Below are 18,900 nucleotides of genomic sequence, written 5' to 3'. Positions count from 1 at the left end.
TTATGTTTCAGCAGCAGCAGTTGTAGGAGTGCAAGAGGGGAGTTTGCCACCTCAGCCTCTGCCAGCATGCCTCACACTGAGTTGTTTCTGGGACTGGGCTCAGAAGCTGTTCATAGGACCAGACCTGGAGGAAAAGCTGCCCTTTCCTTCTGGTGGCCCAAGAAATGCTGCACAGGGTCACAAAAGGTGTCCCTTAGCCTGGCTGCAGACAAACCCAAGAGTTTGTTGCCCAGCAGTTTTCCCTGCCTGCAGGAATGGTCAGACTCTGCCCACCAACACAGGGATTTGGGCAGTGCAGGAATTGAATCAGATCTTGCTGAGAAACCAGTGCCATGCCACGAAAACCTTTTGCATCATAAATGCTCGTGGAGTCATCATTCCCCCATCAGCTTCAGCTTCTTCCCTCTCAGATCAATGGCTTCACAAGTATGCCTATTTACTTATTTTATTTACTTCTTGATTTTGTTGTAAAGATGGCAAATCACTGAATAATACTTTTTTTTTTTTTCCCCCCTTTCTTTCTTTTTTTCCCAGGACAACTTGTCTATTCAGCAGACTTACTGTCTTGAAAACATCACTGGAGGAGACCTGAGCAAGCTGTCACAGAGCAGAACTGCAGTGCTATGCCAGAAAGTAAGCCCTAAGGTGGTGTTCAGCACAGCAAATTCCCACAAGGAAATTGGGAATGGATGCAGGAGCAGAGAAGGGGTTTATTCCAAAGGACATGAGCCTTCAGGGAAGAAAGCCAAGAATATTGGTGGTGAGACAGCCTTACTCCTGGTAGTGACTTCAATGCAGTGAGATTTCCATGTTGTGGCTAAAGCAATTTTTTCGTCACGGCCAAGTGTTTGTTTAAAGCAATGCCCTGCTTGCCTGTTGCTTGCTCTCCTAAACACACTGGGCAATGGGAGGGGCAGAACATCAAGCCAGGATGAAAAATGATGTTTTAGGAAATCCAGTGAAAATGTCACTCCTCCTGCAAGTGTACCTGGTTACAACACACTCCATTTCCCCAGGCTGGCTGTTTTCCAAAGGCTGGCCTGTCTCAAACTGCTAACAGCAGCACTTTTCATCTCCCAGTACTGCTCCAAGTGGGCCACATGTGGGCTGTTCTCCACCTCTGGGCACAGACCTGTTCTCCTCAGTGCAATCTCCCTCCAGCCAGCTTGCTCTTCTGCACACTCCCACTATTACATTCTCCTTAGCCACAAAACGCTTCTCTCCCTACACTGGGAAACTCTGTGGGGACCATGGCAAAAACCACTGACCCCTGGGGATTGTGTAGCTACTTTTTGGGTCAGGATGGTCCTGCAGTGGCAGGTGGTGCCTGCTGTTGCACTTTTCCCAGATGTGCTTTCCAGTGTCCCAGGTTCCAAGCCCTCCCTCAGGGGTGTGGTGGGTGTCTGTGATGTCCAGTGACGTCAGCTGGGGGGTGCTGACACCATTAAGCAAACACATATCAAGAGATGGTTCAAATAATAGATAAATTATGGGGAAGTTTCTGCTTAGCAAGGCTCTTTACACTCGAAATACTTGTACTAACCATGTGTGAAAATAGCAGTGTGGACAGGGAAATATAAATTACACTGTCAGAAGCCGAGCTGAGTACATGCTGCAGCGGGAATGTTTCAAGCTCATCAGCTCTTTACAAAGCCGTGCTTATACTGATTCAGATAGAAAAGTATCTCCAGAGAAGGGATGCAAATCTGCCATCATGGCCCAGGGACTGAAGAGCCTGGTTGTCCCTTACTACAGCACAGGTGCCTGGGTGCTGAGCCATGCTTGGGAATGCAACATCTCACTGCATGTCATGGCTGAGGACACTTTATTGCTTTCTGTCAACACCCCAGCACGGAGCTAGGAAGTAATATGTGCTTCTAGTGATGTGATCCCTCAGACAGCATTTTAAATCAAGCTTCTGTCTGTGGGGAGGCATGAGAGATCCCGTGACACCATTTTTATTTCAGGAAGAATAAAGGCATTCATCTCTGCAACATTGGATGGATTCACTGCCTTATCCCAATAGGGCATCTTCACATAAACAGCTGAATTAAGCTGCAGTCTGGAATAGCAGTCAGGGGTAGGAAACTCAGGCACTAATTTTACTTCTTCACTGAAACTATCCGTGTTTTATTGCTCTGAAGGAGGATAGCCAGCAGTTTGTGCTGTGGCTTCCAAATAATGGCACTATTTTTCCTCTGAGTCATTTTTGTTTGAATGCTGATAACTGGTATTCTCAAGCCCAGTCATGGCCAGGACTATGAAAAGAAAATCAGAACAAGTTCCAAGCTTTATTTTCAAGGAATCTGGATGAGCCGTGGAGGTCAAACTGCAGTTTAAATCTTTAAAATACAGTTTTAGTTCTAGGACAATTGCACTAAGACAACCAAAAGAGGAATGGTGATAACAATTTTAATACCAATGGGGACAGCTGATTTGAATTAAGCTTTTTCTCTCAAGTGAGAGACAGCAGCCTTATAAGGACCACAAGTCTGCCGTGGTGGAGCTTTTCATGACCATTCGCAGTCACAACCTTCCTGAATGCCATGTAAGCTTTGAAATCATTATCCCAATTTTACAAATGTGGGACTGTGGCTCAAGCCTTGGCCTGAGACCTCCCCTGAGAGCACTCAGCAATCTTGCAGTTAAGCTGTAACTTGTGAGAATCACTCTTGTGCCCTTCTCACCTTCCTTGCCATACACCAGCATCCTCCAGGCTGGATCTCACCCTCTGCCCCTTGGGCTGATGACAGCCCTTAGATGGATGTTCATGCACTGCCCAGCTGCTTTGAGGGAGGGCAGAAGAATCAGCAAGCTCCTCTGGTCCTTGGACTGATTTCATTCTCCAAGCAGTAGAAAATAAAGATAAGGAGGGGAAAAAAAAAAAAAATTAAAAAAAAAAAAATCAGTGTGTGGGGTAGAAAACAAAGCTGATGAAGGATATAGATTTGTGTGCTCCACACAGACTATGGTGTACTTAAATAACATAGCAAGTATTTAAAAAATCCAATTCTTTTATTTTAAAAATAAGCTTCGCTTGTGAATATACAGCTGTGGGAGTTAATAATTTGGTATTATTTTTAGTTCTTTGATTTTTTTAATGCATTTGGAAAGTTGCTTCAGACTCAGAGGGTTCAACAACCCAAGAGGACAGGAAAATGAAATGCATTGTCCTTATATATTTTCTCCTTTTTAGGTTTTGCATCAATCTGATTTTTTTCAGGTCAGTTTATATTACTGTTGGATCTGAGTGCGTCCATCACCACATTGTAAAGATGCAAAGCCACAAATTCACAGAAGGTTGCTGCCTTATCTCACCTTTTCACAGACCCTGCAATTTTCCTTATCGCTGGCAGCACCTGGGGATAAAATCTGCATGTGAACTGCTTACAGCAGGACCTGCCCTATTCACCCCGTGGGACAGGACTTCTCCTGCCTGCCCTTGCAGAGTTCCCAACAGTGTCCCGGCTCCCAGCAGCTCAGACTACCAGGGTAAGGGGAGAGATCTTCTCCAGGCAACCACTTCTCCCTCCTCCCAAGCATCACAGAGGTTTAGCATCTCCACCTGGCACAATGGTTATTTCTGCAACATATTCCATCTCCTTTTATCCAGAAGGCTGCAGCCCTCTCTCCCCACGACTGGGGCGACTTCTGAGGAGCAGAAATCCAACCCCGGGGCTCCATCCTGCAGAGACTGTACCTTGCTGGAGACAAGTACTGCAGACGGCTGCAGCTGCTCAAGCCAACTGGGACGGCAGCCGCCGGCCCCCACGCACCAGCCCTGCAGCTCAGGTGTCCTCAGGAAGGAGAGAATTAGTGAGGACTTTAATGCTGGATTAGGCTGCCCCAAGTTTTCCCTTTTTCTCCTACCACCAGCTCAGCCCGTGGCAGCAGGCGGTCTCCGGTGTGGGTTACAGCCTGGCACTGCCTCTCGGAGTGGCCACGTCCTCTCCTTGACTCACATCCCCTCTGCCTCTCCGTCAAGCATCTTGAGGTGGCTGATGCCTGGGGGTGTGCCCCAGGGCACTTCAAGGGCACAGGGATGGCAGCTGCTTGAGGCTACAGCTTACAACCTAGCCCTGTCCTCTGCTGTCTGGAGCTGAAATGGAGCATTTTGCAATGAAAAAAGGCTTTTGCCTCTTCACTCTGTCTTTTTCAAAACCCGTCCACCTGAACATGGGTAGAGTCCCCTGCACCACATGTTAAAAATGTTCTCCCCTGTGTTTTTAGGCATTCCCTTTTTGCATGAAACCCCTGGGATATCCCACCAATCTGCAGAGAAATCTGCAGCTGTCCTGGCAGGCTTTATAATGGCCCTTAAACCTCAGAGGACTGAGCAGCTCAACGCTGTGGTCTTGCTCTTGCTCCGCAGAGGGAGACACACCATTCCCCCTGCGGTCGGACCTGCAACCATTCATGTAACTACTGGGAAACTGGAGCTGATGACTGGTTGAGAGGTAGCTGGTACAGGCTTCTTGGCTGGATTTAGACAGCCCAGCAGGCTGCCCTTCCACAGCAGTCTTGTGGAAAGCCACAGAGAAGATCAGGATATTGCAATAATGCCATCTTTCTGAAAAGCCAGTTCAGTGGCTGAATGAGCTCATGTGGATTCAGGACAAAAATCCCATAGTCACACATCACAAAAATAAGAATTATAAGAATTTCATATATGATTTATCCCTAGGACTCTGAGATTTGCCAAGACCACTGTGTGCCAAAAACCAGGAGAACGTACAAGGATATCACTTTTACCCCGTTTCTCATCTTTCTTTGAACATCTGCTACTTGTTGCTCGAGGGAGGTTTGGGATGGGGAGACATACCAGATCTGACCCACTGCCATAATTCTTTTACTTTCTGCTATGTGGTATTCACTGTTTAACCCCAGCTGACTTCTAACAACTCAGCAAGGATTATCTGCCACCCTTCTTGGGAGCAGCTCCTCGCCTTCTGAGAAATGTTCACCTGAGTTTCCTCCTGATAATTCATCTGTATTTCCCAAAGGGTAATTGAAAAGTTTTTGTTAACATCTGTCAGGTCTGCCTGCTGAATTGAACTCACCTTGGAGGCAGGAGTTTGTTACAAATCTATCTGTGTCAAAAAACCAGAGCACAATGACCCTGCTGTGGCTCACAGGTCTAGCAAAGGCGCCAAGTCCCGAGGAACTGAACCTCAAAAGAGCAGGTTTCTCCACTGTTGTATGGTTTCAGATAACCTGTGCTGTCCTCTCATGGAAGGATTAGGAGCAGGATTGACAAGCCAGGAGGAATCCAACTGCTTTTTGTGGAGATACAACCTTGGAGAAATCTCTGGCCCTGGAGGTTGCTTTTCATTTTCTGCTCTACAAGTGCAAACAGAAGAGAAGCTGCACCCAGGCTGATGGCTCCTGACCCTCTTCCTGCTCAAGATGTGAGGCAGCAGGAGCCTGAAAGTCATGGTTGTGACACATTAAGTAATTGAATTCCATCTGCCACAACAAGAGCCATGCTCTGTGCAGCACCACTTGGCTGCTGGCATATGAAATTTCTCAAGGACAGCTGAAGCAAAATTTGCTCTTTGGGAAGCTGGTGGAGCTTTAGAAGTTCATGCAAAAGTGCCATGAAGAATCAGTGTTTTTCACAAGAAATGTTTTAAAGTAAGCACAATTCTCCTTTAGTCAGCGTGATTATCCCTCAGTATTTTTACTTTTGTTTAAACCAGGCTTCAGGAAGGTTTCACTTCCAACACACGTTTTTCTTCCAAGGACAAGTCAGGAGCTCAGGCCACAGACCCTGCCTGTGAATAATTGTGCCACTCAGAGCAGAACCCCAAAGGAGATGGGGCACAAGCGTGTTTGGCTTCCGTTGAATGTGCCAGAGGTCCTGGCACAGTTTTTGCATTGAATTGTGCCATGGGTATGTGCTTTGTGCACCAGAGCCCAATTCATTACCCACTGCCCATGTTTCCCTGCCATATGCTCTGCAATGCTGCTGCTGTGGTTAAATGACCAATGTCAGCCAAAGCTTTGGGAAAAACCTCAAGAAAAACATCCAGAATCCAGCTCACAGCACAAGTCCTGTCTGCTTGGAGAGGTCACACTATACATCACAAGGTTTGGGTCCAGCCTTCTCATCTCAGCTTGGTGACCCTGTTCAAGCTGCTGAAGATGTTCAGCTTGGGTGGATATAGGAGGAAGTTTTCCTAGCACAAGCAAGTCAGTTTCTGGGAAAAGTTTACATCAAATTTCAGGAGAAGTTGCAATCTGTGCTAATAAAAATTCACAGATTTTTTTCAGCCTGACACGAGGTAATCCTGTGACTTCCAGCACTAACACAGCCCCACGCATTTCAGCAGTCATGTGGTCGACAAGACATGTTTTGGTGGACAAGCCCTCACAACTCCAGTGGGAAGAGCAAGCCTTGGCAGTCCCCACAGCTTGGTAAGAGCAAGGCTTCAATCCCCAAAATAACATTCCTTACTCACCAGCAGCGTGGGTGGGGCTGCTGTGCCAGGTTGTTCTAAGCCAGGACGTGCAGTGCTCAAGTCCATAAAAGCAGTTGTCAGAGCCTTTGGGGCGCTGCTGTCCCTTGAAGACAAGAATCTTGATGACGATGTCCCTGTCAGCTGAGGCACAGCCTGTGTGAGCCCCATGGGAACAGCACCCCTTGAGCTCCCACATCCTTCCCTGGGGCTGTGTGTGGTCTGACACCGAGTGCTTTTGATTCTGATGTCCCAGAAGTGGATCTGGCGGAGCAAGGGGGAGGTGTGTTGGCATCTCTAGTTGTAGCAAGGATTGACCAGTATGAGGAATAAAAAATTGAACAATGGATCCCATTTTACAAAATGTAGGTCAGAGGGGCACAAGTGCATTAAAATGGATCTCACAACACTGCCTCGCCTTTCCTCCAGTGGGTCACATAGGATGTTTTAGAGATGGTGGCCCACACACATCCTTTTGGACTGTGAGCAGGGGTCCCAGCTGCCTGGGGACACCTTACAGGTTTGAAGATACCAATGGCCATGATTCCGCTGTGCTCAACCAGGAGTGCCAGGGGCTCATGTAACACCTGATGTCTTCAGGTACCACCTGACACCACTGGCCAGGCTGAGATAGTCTCCTATTAAAATTTTTTCATCAGCTGGCATGAGTTCCCATCTGGGTCAAGGAAACCTCCTACCAGAAGGGCTCAGTTTTAACTTCTTTTTTTTTTTTTTTTTTTTTTTTTTTTTTTTTTTTTTTTTTTTTTTTTTTTAAAAGCTGCACTTTGATTTATAATCTGAGCTAAAATTTTTAAGGATCCTGAGGCAAATCCCACCTCAGATGGTGGATCCCGATATTGCAGATGAAGCAAATAACCAGTAGTAAATAACATGACATGCACCAGGTTTTCCACATATCATTACGGAGGAAGCCACGTGCCCAGAAAAGATTTACGACATACAGAAGCAGAAATCTACAGAAATAATGAACATTTTAAAGCAGAGAATATGCCTGTTTAATAGATGAATCTTCTTAATTAAAGAAAAGGGAGTATTATTCTGAATATACCCTTTTGAAGTGATTTTCTAGTATCAATACTTTGGATTTAAAAAAAACCAAAACAAACCTGCTATGGATCCCCATGCATCTGTCCTGATGGCAGGACAGCTTGTGCAAAGTGCGTGCACACAGCTACTGGTGGCTCGCGGAAAACTCTTTTTGTGTGAGAGTTGCCACCTCTCTGTGTGCCACAGTTATTTTGGGCAAGATTGGGTGGACTGGTATAGAGACTACAGGCTTTGAAATCCTCCGCTGTGCTTTATAGGGAAGGATCCCAGGGATGCAGGAGGAGGGCTGAGACACAGACGAGCCAGAAGAAAGCACTGGGAGCACGGAGGTGGGAGCTTCACAGGATAAAAGCAGGGAACAAGGACAAACTGAGGGGACAAGTAAAATGCTAAAGACAGACTGCTACATTGTTGAATATGTCAGGAAGTTAGAATAACCATTCACACCTGAGAAATGGCCTGGTTTATTTGTAAATTTGTAAATTTTTGCCCTTTTGCCCCTGAAGAGGAGGGAGCAGTTAAATGGCATGCCCAGAAACCCAAATCCTGCCCCTTCTGCCTTCTGCAGAATAAATGTACCGTGGGAACTTTGCTTACAGTATTTGTACTTTGCCCATTTCTCCATCTGCAGTTCAGGACATGGTGCAGATTTTGTCTGCCCCTAGGATGCTCTGAGCTGACAGCACCAGGACTGGTTTTTCTGCACTTTCGTTGCATTTTCCTGTCGCAATAAAAATTAAACCATTGAGTAAAATACTCCCAGTAGGAAACATGAAAATCCGCAAATGGAAAGCACAGGAAAAGGTTTTGTTGTCATGCCAGCCCCATATGCACTGATGAACAATGAAATATAGTGATTTCTGCAACATTCATAAATGCAGAGTGCCAGGGCAGACTTAGGGCTGGCAGAGGCAGAGAATAGTCTCTGTATATCTTTGGATCCGGAGGGTGGACTGTGTGCTCTTCACTGCACCAAAAGGAAAGAGAAGGCAGAATGTGAGTCCTGACTCATACCTGCACTGAGCACATACGCACAAAAAAAAAATTACCAAAGTTTTTCAGATGTTATTTTAGCAAGGAAAAAGCAAAGGAGAATGGAGGGATTTCTCACCGGTCGGGAAAAATGAGAACGTAATCGCAAAGATGCAGTAGCCTCTGCCTTCCCTGTGCCAGGTTTGGAGTTCCCAGCATGAAATGTGCTGCTTTATTCTGTTATGATGGGGACAAAATCAAACAGAGCGGTGCAGCCATGTGGGCCAGCCATGGAAAGCCAACACTTGTGGGCTCACGAAAGGAAAGCTCTGGGTGCCTCCCTGCATGCACCTGGTAAAGAATGGGGCTCAAGCACCCCAAAGTCAGTGTGGCTCTGGTGGGTGCCCCGGTGGAGGGAATTGGCCCTGTGAGGCGCAAGGAGACAGGGATGGAGCCCTGGGGGCCCGCTGGTGCTTTTCCCAAGGCAAGGAAGGAGCCGGTTGCAGGCAGCAGGAAGGCGGATAGGAAGGGGGATAAAAAGGAAGAACCCCCTGACCAGAGGCCACAGCTGATGGCCGTGCCCAGGGCGTGCGCCCCGGCTGCTTCTGGTCCGGAAACGCCATCGGGGGGCCCAGCGAGGGCCAGCTACGCAAGGAGAAAAGCAGCCTCAGAGCATGTCTAAGGTCATGACACTTGACCTTTCCATTTCTTTTCCTTTTTGAAACCTGATTACATCTATTTTTAGGCCCGTGCTCGGGGAAGGAGGGGGAGCAGGGGTGGGCTGACCCTGCCCGATGGCGCAGCTCTGCAGTGTTCCCTCCTTGTGCCTGTCCTTGTCTGCACATTGCAGCGACGGCCCCATGTGCCCACACACACTCCAAGTCCCTGATTGAGCAGGAATGGTACCAGGGTGCTTTCACCACCCCAAAAGCCCCTCAGACTGAGGCCTGCTTGGCGTGTGTGAGGAGCAGGGGCACGTGTTACAGCTGGTTTGGACAGGGAGTAATGGTCCATAGTGAGCAGCTTCCAAGGGGATTCACTCTGGGTGGTGGGGGAAGACATGGTTTAGTGCAAAGGAGTGAGGTTGCTGCAGACCTGTTTTGAATTGAGATAACCCTGGGGGGGTGCTGCTGGTGAGTAAGGGGCTGCTGGGAAGGTACTGGAGTGGAGAAGGGACTTGGAGGTGTCAGAGTCAGAACACAGAAATTGTCAACTTTGAGACTGATTATTGCAAACCGAGTTAGGTTTTTAGGTTTGAGGCAGGCCAAATCACACTTGAAGCAACAAGAAAAAGGGTGTGAAATAATCATGGGTGGTGAGAGGAGAGCTGGTTCCCAAGATAACATTGTCTTCATCAAGTGTAATGTCTATTTTATTTTCCCATTTTAGCTTGTCTGAGTGATAAGAAAAATAACAACCCCCCCCCCATAACCTTCTGTCAGACTGTTGTGCCAGGCAGACACAGTTTTTCTCCCACTTCAGCTGCCTGAGTGCCAGGAGCACAGAGGGGGAAAGCCCAGAGCTGGAAAGCCAGCAGTGTAGTGGGTGTCCCCAGGGAGGGCTGGGCTTTCCCCTCTCCCCCTGGGACCTGGTGTTACTTCACCCAGTGAGTTTTGCATCCTGCCTTTCCCACAACTCTGCCCAAAAGCAAGCTGGGAACAGCAGTGGTATAACAGAGAATAAAGGCTTGGGGCTCTCCACTACTTTGTTCTGTTTTATGCATTGGCATTTGGAAAAAAATAATGCTGAAGGCCACTTTGGTGATAATGGCTGGGAGAAGGGTGGACTTGGCTTCCCAGAAAGCAGTTCCTGTGATCATTAGCCTTCAGCTTTTCAGGGGGATGTGAGACAATGCCCTAAAGGGACTCTTCCATGGGGAAAAACTAAGGAAGTGCTGCTTGGTCTTTCTGTATGGCAGAATCCCTCTCTCTCTTTTTTTTTAAAAAGCAAAGGTTATCCTGCCCACGCAACGCCTGACTTGTTTCACATCACCCATGCAGGAGCATTTCACACACATTTAACAACAGCAACAAAATTGTGCGTCTGTTTTCCAATATATTTACATGTTATTTCATATACCAAACACACACACATACAAAGCTTTCTGCTTTGTGTTTTTCCTTTAAAAGGCCCAGGGTATGGTCAACCAATTCTCTTGGCTGCTTAGCAACAGGCAATTGAGCCTGCCTATCAATTCTCAGTTTATAATAACCTGAGGCAGACCTAGATTTTTGTTTTCCCTTGAGCTTTTGTCTTCCCTTCCCTCTATAATAAATACCAGAAATGTAGGGGCAGCATGTGTCAGAAATCCTGCAGTGGAATATCTTTCATCGCGCTGGCGGGGCTGCTCCTCTGGCAGGACAGAGCTCCAGGTCCCACATGCTCTACTCTCCTTTGTTAAAACATTTGAGAGATTCATTCTGCATTAGGCCACACCCCATCACAGATTTATCATTTAAATAGCGAAGTTAAAATTAGAAATTTTCATTTTTTGTGTGTGAAAAACAAGACCCAAAGAGTTTACCTGGACAGAGACTGAATGCAACCCTCAAGATATACAACCTGGATATCTCTGTCTTTGAGGGTGCTATAAAAAAAGAATATAATTAATTTTACTGACATGTCCTAGATTACTCTAGAAAGAATCAATATCCCTGGTGCTGGTCCGCAGCCCTCAGCTCTTGTGCTCACACAGCATAGTGCAAATCTCTTGCCTGCACCACTCTCACCCACAGCCATGTTCTCCCTGCCCATGGGGTTCCTTGCCCAGTCTCCAGGGAGCCTCCAGCTCTCCTGGCTGGGCTCCCCACAGAGGATGAGTGTTTTCCCCCATGCAGGGAGTCCTGGCTCTTGGGGAGAGGCTTAGCCCTCACCTTACCAAGATAGTGCTGCCCAGTGTGGGTCCCTGCACTCCCCAGGCATCGCTGGCCTGTGACCCACACAGCAGCAGATGCAACATCAGATGACAACCAATGTGACAAAAACACACTGCTGTCCCTCATGTCCCTTATGACATCCCAGCCTGTCTGAAGGCGACCTGCAAACAACCTGTTGCAGGGAGGACTGAAACGCTCTCCTTTCACTCCGGTCTTTTGCAAGTCCTGCAGGCAGACTCTGATCCTTACCTGGCCTCCAGTGTAGGCACATCAGAGGACCAAGCGCTGTTTCTCCCCAGAGCTCAAAACCTGAAGGGTGGTCAGAAACTGCTGGCAGTGCCTTTGTTTTCTTGATGTTTCTGTGTGGACCAATGGGATCTTTGAACTCTGATTCACGCTGATTCTAGAGACGGCAGAGATGACGTGGATGGAGAAATCCAGTAATATGCATGGATCTCCTCTCACGAGCACCAGACACCAGAATGTTCCCCTTGGAATGTGAGTGGAGGTCATGCTAGGGAAGGAGAACAGGGGGTCCCCATGGTTCCAGCACAGCTCATGTGCTCACAGCCCTCCAGGCTGGAGCCTGCTGAATTGCTCTGGCCAGCTGGATCAGGTAATACCATCACTCATCTTTTGTTTGCTGAAAATTTAGCAGAGGATCCAGCTTTTTATGAAACAGAATATCTGGAAATGAAACATAGGCAGGCTATAAAAGAGGTGTTAAGTGTAACTTAGTGGAAGCAGCACATCACCGGGAATGCACGTGGACAGGACCTCACTCCAAGAGACATCCTACAGGAAAGCCACATCCCTGCAGGATGAAAATGCAGTCAAGTGAATTTGTCAGTAAGAAGCTTGTGGTATGGCTCTCTTCAGAACCTTACAGTGGGAGCGAAATGTCCCATTGTTTTTGTTGAAAGTTCAGTTATAACTGTGCTGAAGAATGTACCGATCTATCTTCTCCTTCATGTTGTGCCCTCCTCTTAGGACAGTAAAATTACACGACAAAGCAAGTTCTTCCCTTCAAAATAGGATATTAAGGGAAAAAATACTTTTTACAAAATCTGTGCATTTGATCTGTTCATAGCAGGAATTAAAAATCTACAGAGAAGCCCAGGACATTTGGTGCACTATTGTTTCAACAGTAATTTTCGGATGCAACAGGGATTACAGAAATGCTACGCAATCCTTCAGGAAAGGGGAAATATTATAAAACACATTAGCTGGCTGTCATGTAAATGAGAAAAATCTTCACTGAAGCCACACAAGGGCTTGTCATCACAAAATTGACAGCATTTTAAGTGTAAGCATTTAGCTTGCAGTAACTCTGGTGCAATTCTCCACTGGAAACCCACTTCTGCAACAGTTAAAAAACTTTTAAAAGTTTACTTATGCCTTAGAGTATATGTTTAAGAAAATAGAACAACCAAAAAGAAAACAAAATATGGGAACAAATATTAAGATGAGAGTATTTTAGCATCGTGAATTCAACTCTGGCTCTCAAAATGTTGACATTTTTCTGGATACACTCTTCCCCTCGACCCTTGTACATTTATGCACCTGTACATTTGGTGCACAAAGTGCAATGAGACCCTTTCCCACTGTGAGGATGCAACACTGGCAGTATTTGAGGAAAGCAGCTTTGCTTTGCCAAAAAAGAATCAGCAACAACTACAAAGTCCAAACCAGAATAACACTGAGGATAGAATAAAAGCATCTGGGAGTACAAACTGCTGAGAAAATGGCTCCAGTGTACAAGAAAATAATTCATACTGAAGCTTTGTGTGTCCTCAACTATTTATTATGCTCACACACATGGTGATATATTAAAATTCTTGTTGGCAAAATGTCCATTCAAAATTAAATGATGCTTTAGCCTCACCATGAGGATTTTTGTTGTACCAAGTCACGTTTGTAATAAACTTTATTAAATGCGATAAAATATTACACAGCTCAAACAGAGAAATCCAACAGGGAAATCATGTCCATTTTTGTTAAACTAAGTAGCAGAGCTTTGTCATCAGCATTAGAACAGCTCTGAGCTTTGCTAGAGATATGTTCTAGAAAATCTCCCCATAGCTCTTAATGAATAATTGAAGACAATATATAACCGAGATGCTTGCTTGCTACCTCCAGAGTTGGATCCTAGAGGACTATTAAATTAATTTTTAATAACCTATGCTATGGTTAAAGTTATAGGACACAAATATTCATTCTAAATATACCATCATATGAAGAATAATCCCAAAGTTATGACTAAGAAAGCAGAAAGGGAAACATTAGCACAGCTTAGAGCTACTCCAAGTTACTTTTCAGATATCATCTGTTTGTGCCTCTTACCTACATATTCCATGACTTTACCAGTGGACCATGGTGTGAATGCTTGAGTTTTCCAGGGCAGTCCTCCTTGCTTTTGTGGTCACATTTCTCTCCAGAAACTGGAAACTGGTGAGGCTTTTTGAGTGTATGGGGTCTGCACAAGACCGTACCCATCTAAATGATTTATCAGTGAGGAGGTAATTTCTGTTAGTGCCTCAGGGTGATGCTGCAAATGTTTCACAAATTTATTATCCAAGAAAAATTCAGTATAATAAGTTGTCTGCAAAATAAATTTGTAGAGAACAATGTAATCATTAGGAAATCCAGCCCATTTCAAGTAATTGCTAACTGCACCTAGGCCTCCATTAATCACTGCATAATTGTGTTTCACCTAATATTAACTCTGTCCTCAAGAAAGGCTGGTTTATCTTTGGAATAAATGAACATAATAAAAGAAGGAAACAATGAGGGAATGACAAAATCAGCACATATTTTACACCAAAAAAGAACAGAGGAGTTACCAAGTACCCTGTGCCATAGATGACTCAGTATTTGTATAAACTTCCACAGTTTACCACCGAGACGAGTAGCATGCAAAGGACATATTTGAAGGCAGGTAGACTACATTTTGTGGGGCTGTGATGGAGCATGAGGGTTTAGGACACTGTGCCTGTGCCCAGAAAAAGCTTTTGTTTTTGTCAGAAGCAGAAAGCAATTTTGGAACCCCTGGTTTGCAATTTCTTGTATGCAGATATACCATGCTCCCTATACAGACTTACATAACTTTACTTGGATGAGAGAATATATTTTAATTCTGGTATTTGAGAGAGTATCTTCAAGAGATTTTTCAAATAAAAACATGAATAAATTTCAAGGCTTTTAAGAGACCCATGAGCTGGGAAGGTCCTTTAGGACTCCTTGAAGATATCTGAAGATTCCTGTAAATGCAGTAAGGTCTCTATGGCTTTTCCTTGCCACCCAGTTAGGGATATGCTACTAAATTATAATCAGAAATCTCAGCTGCACTAGGAAGGAGGTGGGTAAAAACTCCTAAGTGCCAAGCTAAAGCAATCCTAAACTCGGTTGTTCCTGACTTCGGCCATGAGTGGTTTAGACCTCCAGAGCCTGTTGTCCCACTCACTTTTCATCATCCCAAAATGAAGCACAGATTTCTGGCTAAAACCAGAATGCACATATATCCCTCAATTTACAGAACATCTTATTTTCCCTCCAAAGTCTTTCATGCCTGAGCAGCAAAGACCTGACAGTGAAGAAACATTTGCAGCCATATGGGCTTTTAAATTCTTATTAATTAATTTGATTTTTTGTTGTTGTTTGTAGTAATACACAGTGCAAGAGACTGAGCTATTTCAGCTATCATACAAATACTGACCAAGATAAGGTTCCCTGTTACTAAAACTTTCATGAACTGGTTAGTCACATCTAGATTAACACTTTGTGACCTTTAGAGAAAGGTCTCTCAAGCTCAAAGATTAAACAGAGAGGAATGTGCATCTGATCATGCACTACACTAGTGGCCCTGTGTTTAAATATCACCTGGCTGGAGGGATTGTGTGTTTTGAAGACAGCAACGTCATCCTCCAGGAATCTTCCCTTATTTGAATTATGCAAAATTGAACCAGGGAACTGACTCAAAACACCATAAGCTGCTAATTCTGTCAGCACTGCTACAAACTCAGGCAGTAATTTAAGAAAAGCCCATTCATCACTTTTGTTTCTGTGGTTATTTTTATTTTTATTTTACTTATTTATTTATCTTTTTTTTAGACAAGCAGGGCTCCTCAGGTCACCTCACCCAGGAGGTTGCTGTGATCAGACGTCCTCCCCTGGGGCTGCGTGGGCAGTCCTGATGAAGACAACATTGGCTCATCCGTGGTAGCTCGGCTTCTCTGAGACACTACCTTCACAGGACCCTGCCAGCAGGGTGAGCCCCAAATTATACAGTCTATGCACAGCAGTGCCCTAGCTGCCCATTGGTGAGAGAGATCAAATTAAAGTCACACCTAGTGCTCTTTGTTAAGTACGTTACCGCACTTGAATTGCCTGAAATTGAGGGATATGCATGTAGTCTTCTTTTTCCAGCACTCTGTAAAGTTGCAGCTCTGTCTCAATGGACTCTGAAATCAAAGGAAGCTGAAAACAACAGTCACTCATACCCTTGGATGATAACACCAGCAGGATTCAAAAACTCAGTCTACAGCTACAACCCTGTGACTCAATGAACTTGAAACATCCCATTAAAAAAAAAAAAACAACATCTCCCAATGAGAAGTTCCCAGGAGCACGACAAACCAATGGGTAAAATAATGTGTGGGTTGGACAAAGCACTGTCAAGGAAGTGCCTTGATCTTGAACTGTGGCCGCCAGATCACAGAGCAGTCTTGAGGGAGGACATCAGGTTCCCATCCGATTGCTGCTTTTACTAAATGGTCCCAGAATATCCCGTTACAGAGAGAGAGTGCACACAGCTACCACAGGCATTAGCTGACTACTCAACTATGTCCCTGCAACAGATAAAAACCAAACGACAAAGGAGACGATGAAAGGGAAACAATCAAAAATAAATTAAAACTGACTGGTATCTTAATCTACAGTTAATGGCCTTGCGTCGTCCTGAGTAGCTAGGTACGAAATAATAAGAAAATTAACCCTGCTCTTTTTATTTAATCTTGACATTAAGAACCATTCATGTTGCCATTGCAGCCGTTGCATTTGGCACATACTTGGGCCACTCTCACTTTCCCAAAATCTTATTTTGTTAAAACCCAAGAGAACTTTACAAAGAGGATAATCTGTTCAATTTCAGGCTTGTTGGGGGAGTCTGTAGGTAGCACAGTTCACAGCATAGACATTTAAACCTGTGCTCATTTGGTAAATACGTTAGAAAAAGCAAAAGGGTTAAAAATCATTTAAAGTCACTAAAATATGGAGCCACACAATAATAGCCAAAAGCTATGGAAATAGAAGATCACAGAATATACTTTCAGAATATAAAAGCTGGCAAGGAAATATTAAATTTCAGCTCTACTAAATAAAATATCTTCTAAAGGTTTTTTGTCTAAAAGACATTGCTGAGCTCATAATCAATCAGTCTGGCTACTTAGACACAGTGCCTCATTGGAGGATTTAGCAAAAATGAAGTACTAAATTATTCAGCATTTAAGTAATTGTGTAAGGAATATGTAGCTGAAAAGGACAAACTGCAAAACAAGATCATTTCCCTGTTACATCAGTATATACTGTAGTTTTAACAGGGTTTTCCAGGGAGATAGCTAGACATTTTTTCCATTCACAGAATTGAGATCCCAGCTTTTAATCTTGTATTTTAAAGTCAAATTACTCTACTGTTTATATGCAGCTGAAAAGGATCACCTTTCTCAGCTTTGAAAATTAACATTTTTACTCTACTTACAGCTGTTTTCTCTTTCTCAGGCTACCTTTTCTATAAAAAATACCAACAAATACTTCTGCCCTTCTCTATTACAAGTTTGCACAATGTTAACCTTATAAAGAAATACTAGGAAAGTCTCATCTTTGTATACATGTATTACACACATACTGTACATGAATATGTCCAAGGAGTCACAGTGATAACACTTTTCAGACAAATACTATATATTTTCAGAAAGACAACTGGAAATTTCTAAGTGTAGAAATTTCTGCTTCCTCAGAATGGTTTTCCAAGCTGTCATGTACACAAACATGAGATTTACATTTTCCATGAAGAGTTTTGAGGAATTTTGGATATGCGTTAATATATCAGCTCTAATCTTCTGAAATACTTTCTCTTTTTAAGTATTCCTCAAGATTCATTGTCAACCTTTTGAATGTCTTATGAAACATGAATATAAGACTACTAGTGCTGGAGACTATCCTAGCTGTTAATAGCCGTAAGAACAATGACAAAATAGGCACTATTGCATGCAATTTCATGCAATTTTCATACACAGCTGTTAAAACACAGGCAGGAGTTCTGTAACACTGGAATTCACAAAGAACTGATACTGTAAAATGTTACACCAACACCTGACAATGGAAAATGCTGTTTGCCAGTGCCTGCATCTCAAGGTCACAGTATTAAACAGCATCAAAATAACTTGTTAAGGTGATAAATTTTGTCTCAAGCCCCCATCTCTTTTATTTTAGCATTGAATTTCCTCCTGGCAGCTGCACTAAAACACTAAACCACCCTCAGAGGCTGAATGACACGATCTGGGCATCACGGTTTATTGACTTGTGACGGATAACCAGCACACATTTCAATTCTTTGATCAGTGGTAGGGTTTCTTACTTACCTTTCAAATGTATGCTGCAAATTTCTGAACAGTAGAAAAACCTCAAATCTATGAGTTGATTAAATGATTAAAACAGCAAGACATCAACTCCACCTAATTTAATACTAGGATTTGTTTTTAGAGAGGATGCTTCTTGAAACTTCATACCAAATGTTTTCAGTTGCTGGTCACAGAGCAAGCTGGAGTTTTGTACTGGATAAAACTACAGCAGATATCAGTACTCATTCAAATATATTTCCACAATGAGGTGACAGCACTGTCTGTTGAACAGAATTTGAGGTGGTCTGCACTGTTTAAAAACAACAGTTTCAATTCATCATGTTTCCACCCTGCCATAGTGACAAAAGATTTTCAGAGTTCTAGCCCCTATTTTCCCCTGCCATATATAAAATGTTAGAAATCAAAATGTAATTCTGACAGATTGAACCCATATACATTTACCTAAATGGGTAATTCTGTTACTTTGGTCAGTCTTCAAAATAAATCAAACACAACCAAACAAACACCTACAACATACACTTTTTTTCCCCTCTGCTTTTTTAAGTATGTTAAAGAATGTAAAGAGGCCCGTATGTTTGTAAAGGCAACTTGATCATTCAGCAGCAAAACCAACTTACAGAAAGTGCACTATAAAAAAACACTGTTAAGACCCAGACATTACACTGCTAAATTACTGACCTACACTGAACCTTTATTTTTTAATTGCTAAACTTCTGAGTAGTTTTAGAGATTTTATAATGTATCTCCTTCAGAACTCAGGGAAAAAAACCTGGAACTCTGTTTTACTGCACAGACCCTAGACCATAGCCTGGAGGAACCATCAGGAAAGTAAGCTGCAATGCTACCCTTTGAGGGCTGACACATTCTGCTAGAGGATTTTGGCTATTT

The 18,900-nt window shown here is 44.0% G+C and overlaps 1 long non-coding RNA gene across 1 annotated transcript; it reads left to right on the top strand.

The window, feature by feature from the left end:
* The first annotated feature begins 593 nt into the window (after window positions 1–593).
* LOC120761581 (uncharacterized) lies at window positions 594–4,262 on the top strand. Its single transcript, XR_005703697.2, has 3 exons — window positions 594–760; window positions 3,224–3,492; window positions 3,614–4,262. It is a non-coding gene; the product is annotated as an uncharacterized LOC120761581 (long non-coding RNA).
* Window positions 4,263–18,900: the final 14,638 nt, after the last annotated feature.

This window comes from Hirundo rustica, chromosome 1 (assembly GCF_015227805.2).
Source record: "Hirundo rustica isolate bHirRus1 chromosome 1, bHirRus1.pri.v3, whole genome shotgun sequence".
Classification (NCBI taxonomy): Eukaryota; Metazoa; Chordata; class Aves; order Passeriformes; family Hirundinidae; genus Hirundo; species Hirundo rustica.
Note: the sequence above shows the minus strand (reverse complement) of the source record. Positions and strands in the feature narration are given on the sequence as shown.